The sequence below is a fragment of the Canis lupus genome, chromosome 1 (assembly GCF_048164855.1).
Source record: "Canis lupus baileyi chromosome 1, mCanLup2.hap1, whole genome shotgun sequence".
In the NCBI taxonomy this organism is placed as follows: Eukaryota; Metazoa; Chordata; class Mammalia; order Carnivora; family Canidae; genus Canis; species Canis lupus.
In genome coordinates this window covers 10,762,247-10,773,979 of record NC_132838.1, presented here as the reverse complement: position 1 = coordinate 10,773,979, position 11,733 = coordinate 10,762,247, and the positions used below count along the sequence as shown (strand labels likewise).

The 11,733-nt window shown below is 34.5% G+C and overlaps 1 pseudogene; it reads right to left on the bottom strand.

Moving 5' to 3' along the window:
- Positions 1-1,446: 1,446 nt before the first annotated feature.
- Positions 1,447-1,981, bottom strand: LOC140605680 (nucleoside diphosphate kinase A pseudogene; annotated as a pseudogene).
- Positions 1,982-11,733: the final 9,752 nt, after the last annotated feature.

Genomic DNA, 11,733 nt, shown 5'->3' with positions numbered 1-11,733 from the left:
TGGAAGGGACCACATGAACGCAGAACCTCAACTTCTGTCTCAGTTCCTGGAAACGTAGAATAATTACAAAACTGTTCCTCTCTGACTTGTCTAGAAATAGTTTTGTGATAATTAGTGATTTTTTTTTTAGTATTTGAAATCCCACCAATGTCCTCAGAAGGCTCAATTTAGTGTTTAGGGCTTCGGCCTCCTATGGTCTTGGAGAACGAGGGCCACTAGTCAACTCGATTGAATGTCTGTGCCCTAAAACAACAAAGGCAGCCAATCAAGCTTGAGACATGAGATCAATAAAACAAACTGCAACACACAATGAAAATCTATTTGCTGTTTGTTTTATCGATCTTTGATGAAGCCACATCGCATGGATACTGTTGAGGATTAAATGTGTGTCTGTGTGTGTGGTGTGTTTCCTCATGGATGAAATTGGTTACTGTGGGAAGTCGATGTAAGAATCTAGAAGAAAAGCCAGGGCATCAGTGAGTGACCTTCTAAAACCTGTGTCACCACTTGTAAGTTACTTCAGTTGCCTTTGTTAAAATTTCCTCATTTGTAAAATAAGGGAATATAACTCCCTAACTCATCTTGTGGTTACGACAGTCTATGAAGATAATACCTGGCAGGTGTTTACAACGATGCATTAAGTACAGCTACATTCGGCAACTGAATTCTTTTACTTACTAAACAATATGTCATTTCTAAAGGGGATTAGGAGTCTTTCAGAAATAGTCAGCCAATCTTCATTTAAAAAAGCATAGAATTGTTGGACCTGGGTGGCTCAGTTGGTTGAGTGTCTCTGCCTTTGGCTCAGGTCATGATCCTAGGGTCATGGGAGCGAGCCCCACATCAGGTTCCCTGCTCAGCAGAGAGCTTGCTTCTCCCTCTTCCGGTCCCCCTACTGGTGCTCTCTCCCCCCCCCCCCCGTCAAATAAAATATTTTAAAAAAATAAATAAAAATAAAATCATAGAATTTACAGCAGAACTAGTTTTTTGATTCTGTCATTGCTGATTCTTATTCACCAGCTCATCAACATTAAAAATGTGTGTGCCAATTCCATACAGTCTACTGCTTTATTTGTATGGGCCTGAAGGAAATGGTGCTGGACAAAGCACATTTAAGTAAATATGGGAATAAGGGACCCTCTACCCTGTATCGGTGGTATGAGTCATGTCAGTGACTGATAGGTTACTGGCTAAGGAATGTTTATTTGTAAAACATATGTTTTACCATGTTCAAGATCTGAACTGCTAGATTAAAGAAATGTCATGTCTAACTATGGCTTTTGCTCTTTATATTTTATTTTACTTTTCCTACAATGGGATGAAACATTTTAATCTGATGGTGCCCCATAATACTGTACAGGAAGCACCCCCAGCTCCAAGAGGTCCCCTCCAGGTTACAAGGAAGTTCTCAAAAATAACTGGATTTGCAAGAGCTTGGCCCCTTGCTCATGGGTAGGAGAGGGAATGGAACAGGCAGAGCACTGAGGTCTGCTCCCTCATCACTTGGCACTCATAAATCCAGTTCTGAGCACAGCTCTTGTAATCCACCCGCTCTTCAGGCTGGAACCACAAGTCAATCTCCTTCTCTGCACTCTCCACAGAATCGCTGCCATGGATAATGTTCCTGCCAACTTGGATGCAAAAGTCCCCATGGATGGTCCCAGGTTTGGAATCTGCAGAGTTGGTCTCTCTGAGCATCACTTGGCCTGTCTTCACCACATTCAGGCCCTTCCGCACCATGGCAACCACAGGCCCTGACTGCATGTACTTCACCAGGCTGGCAAAGAATGGATGGTCCTTCAGGTCAATATAGTGCTCCTTGAGAAAGTCTTCAGAAGCCTGGATTAATTTCATAGCAATGAGGCAGAATCCCTTTTGCTCGAAATGCTTGATGGTCTCTCCCACAAGGTTGCGCTGGACTCCATCAGGCTTGATGGCAACGAAGGTGTGTTCACTGTTGGCCATGGTCCTTTCCAGCTGCTACTGCTGCAACTCCTTCTGGCCTATATTTTAATTTTTAAAATTTTTTTGGCTTATACTCTTTTAAATGAACATAAAGAGACACTAAAAAAATGTTATTTTCCTGGAACCTAAGCCTTCAGATGTACAGAGCATTTTTAAACTACAGGTGAATATTATATCCCCAAATACAGAAAATATTTTATAACTGTATAAGTAGCATTGACAGAGAAATACAAATGTTGACAATTTCCAATTCAAAAATATTCATAATATTTGATTAGATGATTTTTATTTGGTCTCTATTAAAATATGGTTGCATATGAAGTAAACACAAACTAGATCATGGTTTTGTATATGAGAGGGGCAAACCTAATTTCCAGAATTAAGTAGAAAAGAAAAGAAAATGTAAATCTAAATTTATAGATTGTTTTCCCCCCTGGAGTTTATCAACTGGATTGTATATTTTTTCATTTCCTTTTATTCCGCAAATATTTACTGTCTATCCTGAGCTTGAATGTTAATAATGTTAAGTGAAATATATAATGTTAAAACCTGAAATGCCAGCATCAAAATGACTATTGTTAAAATAATTATACTCTTCAATATACAATGTATCAAAATATTACAATGTTACATGACAACATAATAAATAATTCTCTGCTAAAAGAGTGCAATATGTACAAGCAATATCTAATATAAAATTACATTAATCAACTACCCTATTAACTAATAAGTATATGCTCCATTTTAAGTCTGGCAACAAAAGGAAATAAAAATATGAGGACCATTATATTAACTTTAAAGTCAAGTATACTTTTGATTTTATATTCTCAAGGGTATATTCTTTGCCCTGAATATTAGAAAAAGAATAAAAGATTTAAAATATGTTAGAAGGGACCACTGGATTTTATTTTTAATGAAAACAGTATTTAATATTTCCATTAAAAAAGAAATGGGCTATTAGTTCTGTTCCTAATCTCGTAGATCTAATGTCATAAAGAAGGAAATTTTTTATGTACATTGATACACAACACTGAATTGTGATTACCATTCTCTCCTTAGTCTCAGTCCTGTAAATGCCACTGCCTTCTGCAAGAGTAGCTTCTAATCCTATGAGACAGTTGCCAGAATCATATCTAGTAGGAAGGGTAAAATTTTCTTGCTCTAGGGAAAGTGTATGTGTATATATAAGAGCATACCATATGCACAATGACATACAGTGAATTTGACCAAATTAATAAATGTCAAACATTTTCTTTTCATTGCAAACTTTTGAGTGGAAAAAAAGAAAAAAAAGTTTGAGAAGCAGATGTCTGACTTGGGTCTCTCAATGGATATCAGAACTTGAACCTGTTGAAGATGCACCCAGTTTGATTTTATGTATTTATGTCTCTTTGTCACATTGTTCTTGTTCTATCAAGACCTTCAGGAAAGAGCATAATTAAATTTAAAGGTTCAATTGATTGTGTATCAGAATCATATCTTTCAAATGTACTTTTATTCTCTTTTCTGTCTTCTACTTATAACCAAAACACTAACAATGTGATCTGTGTACTAATCTCAACACCTTGACCCCATTCTGTTCAAAGTTCATTGACGTGAGTAGAAAGGGAGATATAGACCTAAATATAATCTAACAGTTCTTCTAAAGCCATGAATAAACTAAATGTGACCAAGCATCTCAAAGTGAAAAAATATTTAAAAATTATTAAATTATTCCTGATATTTTACAGGAATATTTTCCATATGTTATCTTTTTTTAGTAGGATTCTAATTTAGATGAGTCCAAAATTTGCCATTTCTCTTCACCATGATATGGATCAAATACTCCCTGTTGGCTAATGTTTGTTTAGGAAAAATTATGAATATATGATTGAATTTAGACTTTAAAAAGAGAAGGAGGGAACCCTGGGTGGCGCAGCGGTTTGGCGCCTGCCTTTGGCCCGGGGCGCGATCCTGGAGACCCGGGATCGAATCCCACGTCGGGCTCCCGGTGCATGGAGCCTGCTTCTCCCTCTGCCTGTGTCTCTGCCTCTCTCTCTCTCTCTCTCTCTCTCTCTCTCTCTCTCTCTGTGACTATCATAAATAAATAAAAATTTTAAAAAAAATTAAAAAAAATAAAAAATAAAAAATAAAAAGAGAAGGAGGGGCACCTGGGAGGCTCTGTCAGTTAAGGGTCCAACTCTTGATTTTAGCTCAGGTCCTGATCTCAGAGTGCTGAGATAAAGCCCCACATAGAACTGAGCACTCAGTGGGGAGTCAGCTTGTCTCTCTCTCCTTGTCCCCCGCCCCACTTGCTTTTACTCTCTCACTCTCAAATAAATAAATAAGTAAATAAAATATTTTAAAAAAATAAAAAGAGAAGGAGATCATGTTTCAAGCACCACTGTTCCTTCTACAAAAGGTTAGACTGTTCAAAACAATAGCAGTGAATAGCAGAAGCAATAGCAAATCAAATCTTTCATCTGTTGGTTCAGACTTCCAGGAGCTAATGCCTGCTAGAATTGCAAAGTGTAACCAATTTTTCTGTTCTGAATAAAACTCCTATTCTATTAAGTATTTCAGTAAAGGATAATGGAGAAGGTAATAATAATAAATCCTTGATTGCTTGATCAGATGGAAATTGGAGCAATTAAACAGAATGTAAAAGGGAGGGCACTTCTCATATAGTACAATACATACACACGTTATCTATCTATATATGCTATAATATAAATTTATTGAATTATGAACTTTACATTAATGGTTGATTAAGGATAGAATTTTTGAAAATGATGTTAGATGTTTTTATTTAAATTTTTAATATGCTTTTACAATTTAAATGTTAGAAACAAAATCACCAAAAAGAATAAGCAAGTGAAATATTATATAAGTGAAACACCTAAAGCAGAAACCACCCAGGATTGGAAGGCTACTTAGTCAACTCATGATAGTTCTCCCTCCTTCTATACCACAAAAGATGCCCCCACCATAGACCTGGTCTCCTATGGTAACAAGTCTTCTCTTTCTTGAGTTGGCCAGGTTTCTCACATCGAACAGTCACCCTGGATACATCATGCTAGTTTATATTTAAGGGGATTCAAGTTTTTGACATGTTGTATCTGGGGAAAATCTTCCTTCTCCTGACCTTTACATTTCTGAGTAAAACAGAGCACAGATTCCTTTCTGCCCCAAGACAGCACACATTTCTGTTTTGGAATAAATTACAATTATTCAGGGGAAAATTATACATGATTTAACATTCCTCGAAGAATCAGTGGGAGATAGTTGATAAATGGTTGAAAATAGGGTTCTGAAGGACCCATCGAGGACGGTATATGAAGTGAAACCATTGACATGGTTGAATTTCCTTTAGGAAATAGTGTATAAGAGGGTGTAGATAAATAACCAGAGAGAATATGGAATGAAATCCAGAATAGCACTATTAAAGAGAGGGTAAAAAAAGAAACAGAAGCACGTGAAGAAAAACACAAAGAAATTATAGCGGCAGGAAGATGTGGAGATTGTCATTATCAGAATGATAGGGAACCAAAAATGTAAGGGTAACTAACCTTGTCATTGCCTCAGGAAAGTGAAGTAACATAATTGTTGTTGCTCTGAAGAAAAATCCATTAGATTTTTGTATTGGATGCAGACTCTAAAGATTAAAACAGAAACACTTTCAGTAAAGTGGCAGAAGGTAGAGGATAGATTACAGTGGTCCAGCAGACAGGAGTTCTGCACCACTCCAACTAAAAATGAAGTGTTCTATTTTTTGTTTGTTCAGAGAACTGCATTTTAAGAGGTGCTCAGAGACTCAACACCACATCCAGGGAATAATCATCATGTGGGACGATTCAAAATTCTCACATAAAAAAGAACATAGGAGAAAAAACAGGATATTTGGGATAGAGAAAAAAATGCCATTACTGATGATGAATATTTGCAAGACATTTACAGGTAATAAAAATTGAATGTGTTTCCAATGTCTTCAGAAGAAATTGATAGAACTATTATTTTGAAATTAAAAGATACATATTTGACTAAATAAAAAAAGTTTATATTAAAGATCAACTCAAATAATCCCATCAGCTTCTCATTTCAGAGGGCAGGGCTGATGCATTCCCCCTGCAAAAGCATAAAGAAAATCAATACTATGTCAAGTACGATGGTTACTATCGTAGGGTTAGTTAACACCTCCATCACTTCAAATTATTTTCATTTTGTGCATGTGTGGTAATAAGATTTAAGATCTCCTCTCTAGGAACTCCAAGTATATAATATAGTATTTGTTTACTATAGTCATCATGCTGTACACTAGATCATTTCACAATGTGTGCGTGTATCACATCATGTTGTGCACCTTAAACATGCATGTGTTCTATGCCAGTTATAGTTCAATAAAACTGGAAAAGAGTAAAATAGTAATTTGTAAACTTAAACAGGAATACTCAAAAACAAAAGGTACTCTTTTGTACAAGCCTTTGCTGTCTTGTATACTTCTGGCAGCGAAAAAGTTGCCATCATACACTGAGGGAGTTAACATTTCTCAAGTGTAAGCAGCCGTGGTATAAAGATTGTATATTATACCTGAAAATACCGCAGTGAAACATCTTTTGCTTTATAAAAGATGTTATGTTTACTGAATTCCAGGGCGTGTTTGATTTAGTATCACGGAGGGAATATTATATTGATAAACCCTGAGTATATACAGATAAAAGTGTACATGCATATTAATAAGACATTTTCTTTCTCTGTTATGTTTTATACCCAAACTATATTATTATATATTACATTGTCTCATCTCTTCAGGGAGTTAGACATATGAATAAAAGAATATATGCAGTGTGATGGGTGTTTTATTATTTGTATGGTTGCAGAACATGTCTAAACAATAGAAGTGTGATTAATTTTTTTTTGGAAAGGGATGAGGAAGGGATGTGTTAGTCTGGAAGGGATCAGAGTAGAAGTGGTATTTGAGCTATGATTTAAGATGATAGAGGAAATTTTACCTATTGGGAAGGAAACATGAGCAAGAGCAAAGACAATATTATAAAAAATATAGTGTGCTTAAAAAACCGAAAGTGATTTGGAATGTCAAAAACAATGGTTGTGTCAAGGAAAGTAGGTACGATAAGGGTGAAAAACTAGGGGATGTCAGCCTGAAATCACAGAAGTCCTGCAGGGTGACTTTTAAAGTGTAAATCTTTAGAGAAATAGGAATTTTAAGAGTAAACAATTAATTATAGCAAAAGGCATTGACATATAGATTCTCAATAACAGATATTGGAAAAGTAATGCCTATACATCTAAATACACCTAAAAATAAGTAAATTCTCCATTTCCTCCCAAATGATTATAAGCTGTACACATAAAATTCAGCAAAGTAACCTGTACATTTTAAAAATTTGTTTCAGTAGTTGGATTTTCATGTCATAATTTTTATAAGATATTTTTTGTTGTTCTTAAGAAACTGTAAACAGGAAGAAAAATGTAGGACAACACCATTTGAAATTGACATTTGTCATTAAACTTAAACATGACTGAGTCACCAAAATAATGTATATATAATTCATCAGTGGTACATTAATTATATTAATGACTCATATCTGAAGTAAAAATAATTGTAAATGTAATGCATAGGTATTAACTTGAAAATTGCTGCCAGATTTACGGATTATCTAAGCAGATTGAATTCAGTGTTAATAAATGTGTTAATGATGTTTAAGTGGATAGGGAAAATAGAAAATTTAATTATGAAACATTAAGTTTGCTAACACAGATTTCCTTCAGCATGAAGAATAAAAATAACTCATGTTATTTTAAGTAAACAGGAATATATTCTTCTACAGTCAAAAGCGAAAAAAAAAGTCTTTTTGAATGACGATCTTCTAATATTGATCAGTACCTTAAATACAAAAAAGAACCAGCACATTTCCTGTGATGTACATAATAATATAAAATAATAACGATTATAATTTAAAAATCTATAAACATTTTAAGGTATAGAATAATGTACATAAATTCTACTTAACTACATAAATAACTATATAAAACTATATATATAACTATATAAATATAACTCTATACTGCAAGTGATATTCTCTAAAGTAAACCTTAAATTTAAACAAATCATCCTATTATGTGGCTGGCAAATAAAGGAAAGGCAATTACTTTCATGTAATTTATATAAAAAAATCGTGTATTTATTTTATTGAAATTGTGATTTTCAATATATAATTTTATACACTGTGATGACTTATTTATTTATTTATTTATTTATTTATTTATTTATTTTTAAAGATTTTGCTTATTTACTCATGAGAGACACAGAAAGAGAGAGGCAGAGACATAGGCAGAGGGAGAAGCAGGCTCCCTGCAGGGAGCCGGATGTGGGACTTGATCCCAGGACCTGGGGATCACAATCAGAGCTGGAGACAGATGCTCAACAGCTGAGCGACCCAGGCGTCCCTGAATGACTTATTTTACAAATAATCTACAAAAGATAATGGATATGTATATTGAAACAAGGAAAAAATAGGCAGGAAGGAGAGTATATATATTTATATTTATATATATATATTTTTTTTTTTTTTAACTGCCTGGGGACCTTTATTTGGGAAGAGGGGGAAGGGGACATGGGGAATGGCATATGGCACACGAAATAACAATGGGAATAACCTGGTCCTTTCTGATTGAGACTGCACCTCTTTCTGCACCCACATCAGAGGACTGCATGTTCATATGTTCCAAAAAGGAGAAATACCAAGTTAAGGTTAAGCAGATTAAATTACGAGACTTCTTGGAACCTTTGATGTGCTCAGGTATAACGGGCAGGGGGCATAATGAAAAGTGTTTCTTAAAGAGAGTCAACCATAAAACTAATAAGTCTGTAGGCACTGGGATTCCAAGGGACACACTTGGAGAGGTAATGCTCCAGGGTGAGCCCACAGGGATCCCATGAAGGTTGAAAAGCAAGGCCCACCACACACCTCCTCACCAGCTATCAGTTACTATCTTTAAAACTGCAGTGTTGGGTCAGCTAAAGGGATCATTCTGCATTCAGTTCTCTGTATTTCGGTAGGGGTTTATGGTATCTAAATAAATATATATAAAGAGAAAGCCAAAGGAGCAGCATTAAATATTAACACACAAGTACACACACATGTTGAGAATTGTTTCTGAAATAATAACTGCAGAGAGACTTCTAACTATACCTCTGACTCTTAGGAAGCTGGCCTTGTTTGATTACTGCTTAAAAATATATTTCCATGCTATCTTCACTTTAATTTTGAGTAAGAGTCTAAATCTATCTTTTCTTTCAAGGCAAATAACTAAAATATTTGGCTTAAAAATATTCTAGCTGTAAATCTATATTGTTGATGTTCATGTACCTAGTGCAGATTCTTGAATTAGTCTACTTGACTCATATGAAATTAAACGATTGGTCCATAGACTCAAGGAATAGGGCTGGGACTGTTTTGTTAATTAATGAAGGATGGTAACCTGACAAAGCTGCTTTGTAAAAAGTCAAAACATACTTTGTAAAAAGTTTTCCTGTATCTTAAAATATTTCTCTAAGGATTACTGTGCTTCCTTTATTTTTTGTGTATCTTAACTCTGTGAATGAGAATGAATCTACACTTGTGGAGGTTCCCCCCGCCCCCCCCCCCCGGCTGGGACAGATAAATGTGCCAATTCTTCTATGACTAATGTATGGTATTATCTATAATGTTTTTATTTAATCCTATTATTTAAATAATATTCATTTAATCACATTATTTAAGTAGCATCATAAAATATAGCTTCCCTAACTGCTTTTGTCTAAACTTCATTTTTAGCTTTGATTTATCTCTAAAGAATTTACCCACTTTCTAGAAATCTGCATGACATAGTGTTAGCTATATTTATACATATGTGTATTAAATTTGTTCTCAAGTTTTAGCTTCTAGAAATGTGTATTCTGATAAGCATTTATAATAAACATATAATGTTTATGTGACAAATATGTGATAAGCAATGTAAATATAAATGTCTAATGTATGTACTTTAAAAAGTAATTTTAAGTAAAGTGTAAAGGGGTAATTTATTTTAGAAGTTGACTATGTAAATGCATAGTTTTTTTAACCAAATGTTGCACTATTTCCATATCTGGCAATGGCATGCTAACACATGCTTGGTACTCAAATTATATGCAGAATAAGTGAATGTGTAAATAAAAAAGCAAATGTTTCTAAGTAAGTTGGGCATGTATTTTTCTTGCACTAATGTAGAGAAAAATCACACTTATTATTCAAATCTGAGTTCCATTAACAGCATAAGATGACAACTTTAAACCATGAAGTAGTGAGGAATATTATTCCAAAGTATCTGGGTTTTTAATATTTCTTTATTTTGAGCATTAACATTCCTTTCCCTTATGCCAGCATATGAAAGCCCAGAGGTGTCCATGCCTCATTGCTTTAACATATGCTGCTTTCAGTGGCTGAGAAGAATGTGAGGCAACAGGTTTTGGGGGAAAATAGAGTTTTTGTCCAACTGTAATAAAGGCATTAACGTGAAAGATCATGCTCAAATAAGGTATTCCAGACCTATGTATCAGGATAAGATGAGCTCATTTTAAAAATGATCTCAACTCCTGTTGATTGAATGGCTCCCTTATAGCAATTCTTTTTTTTTTTTTTCCTTATAGCAATTCTTATTAACTCTTTCAAAACCTCAGACTTTATGATAAAGAAAAATATCAAGCAGACTTGTATAATGTAGTAAATTTTCACATTTCCCTGGCTGAGTATATTAAATATAGCATGCAGATAACTTGAAGAAACTCTCATATAGCAAATGTCAAATTTCCTTTAAAATAATGTAGAAGAAAATCTGAGGTTCTTAAAAGAGAAGAATTTTTTTGGGGGGGGGGGTTGTTGTTGTTGCTGTTGTTTTGCACAACACAGTGAATTCTAATGTCCCCTCTCCACCACTTTGGTTATATAAAACTAAAAGTTTTATATTAAATTATTTTTCCAGATTTTCAAAAATATAACTTCTCACTTTACTCTGGAAACAATCTTCAAACGATCAACCTCTGTCAGAAACGTACTATGAGAACACCTTACTGTGATTGAAATCAACCCTCTGAATGGAAAAAAAAAAAAAAAAACTAAATAAGCCAAGCAAAATATTAAGAGAAAATAATTGGACTTGGTAAGCAGTGATGATAAGAGGGGTCAAGGTCCAGAGATGGAAGAAGGACCTGATATGGGAGAACAATGTTTGACGCTGCTTTTTCTACTGAAAAATCTCATTTCTTCAAAAACTGTAGATGGAAGGCTAACAAAGCTACACTCAGTATTTGGCAATCTCCTGGGTTTGTAGTGATAATAGCTGTCCTCAGGACCCAATGAAGAAGAGAGAAATCTGTGAAATGTGCTAGAACTAAAGGCTGGATCCTTGAAGACTACATATTTACAATAATGATGAACCACAAATAGAGTGGCTCCCCCCAGTTAGCTCAAAAGTATGTTCTACGTGAGCATAAGGCTAATGACATAGCCCTAAAGTATATTAAACCAAAATCTGACAAAACACAAAAGGAGCAATAGCCAAATCATAAACACCATTGGGATATTTTACATATATATCTCATAAGTTGATAGAAGTAGCCAAAATATAGGATTTACTAATACCAGAAATTTGTCACTCAACAAATTTCAGATGATTACATTTGCACATGCTGTGTTATCTGATAACGTACTAAAATGTGTGGGTGCAGCTTTAGTCATGCTAGGAAGGAAA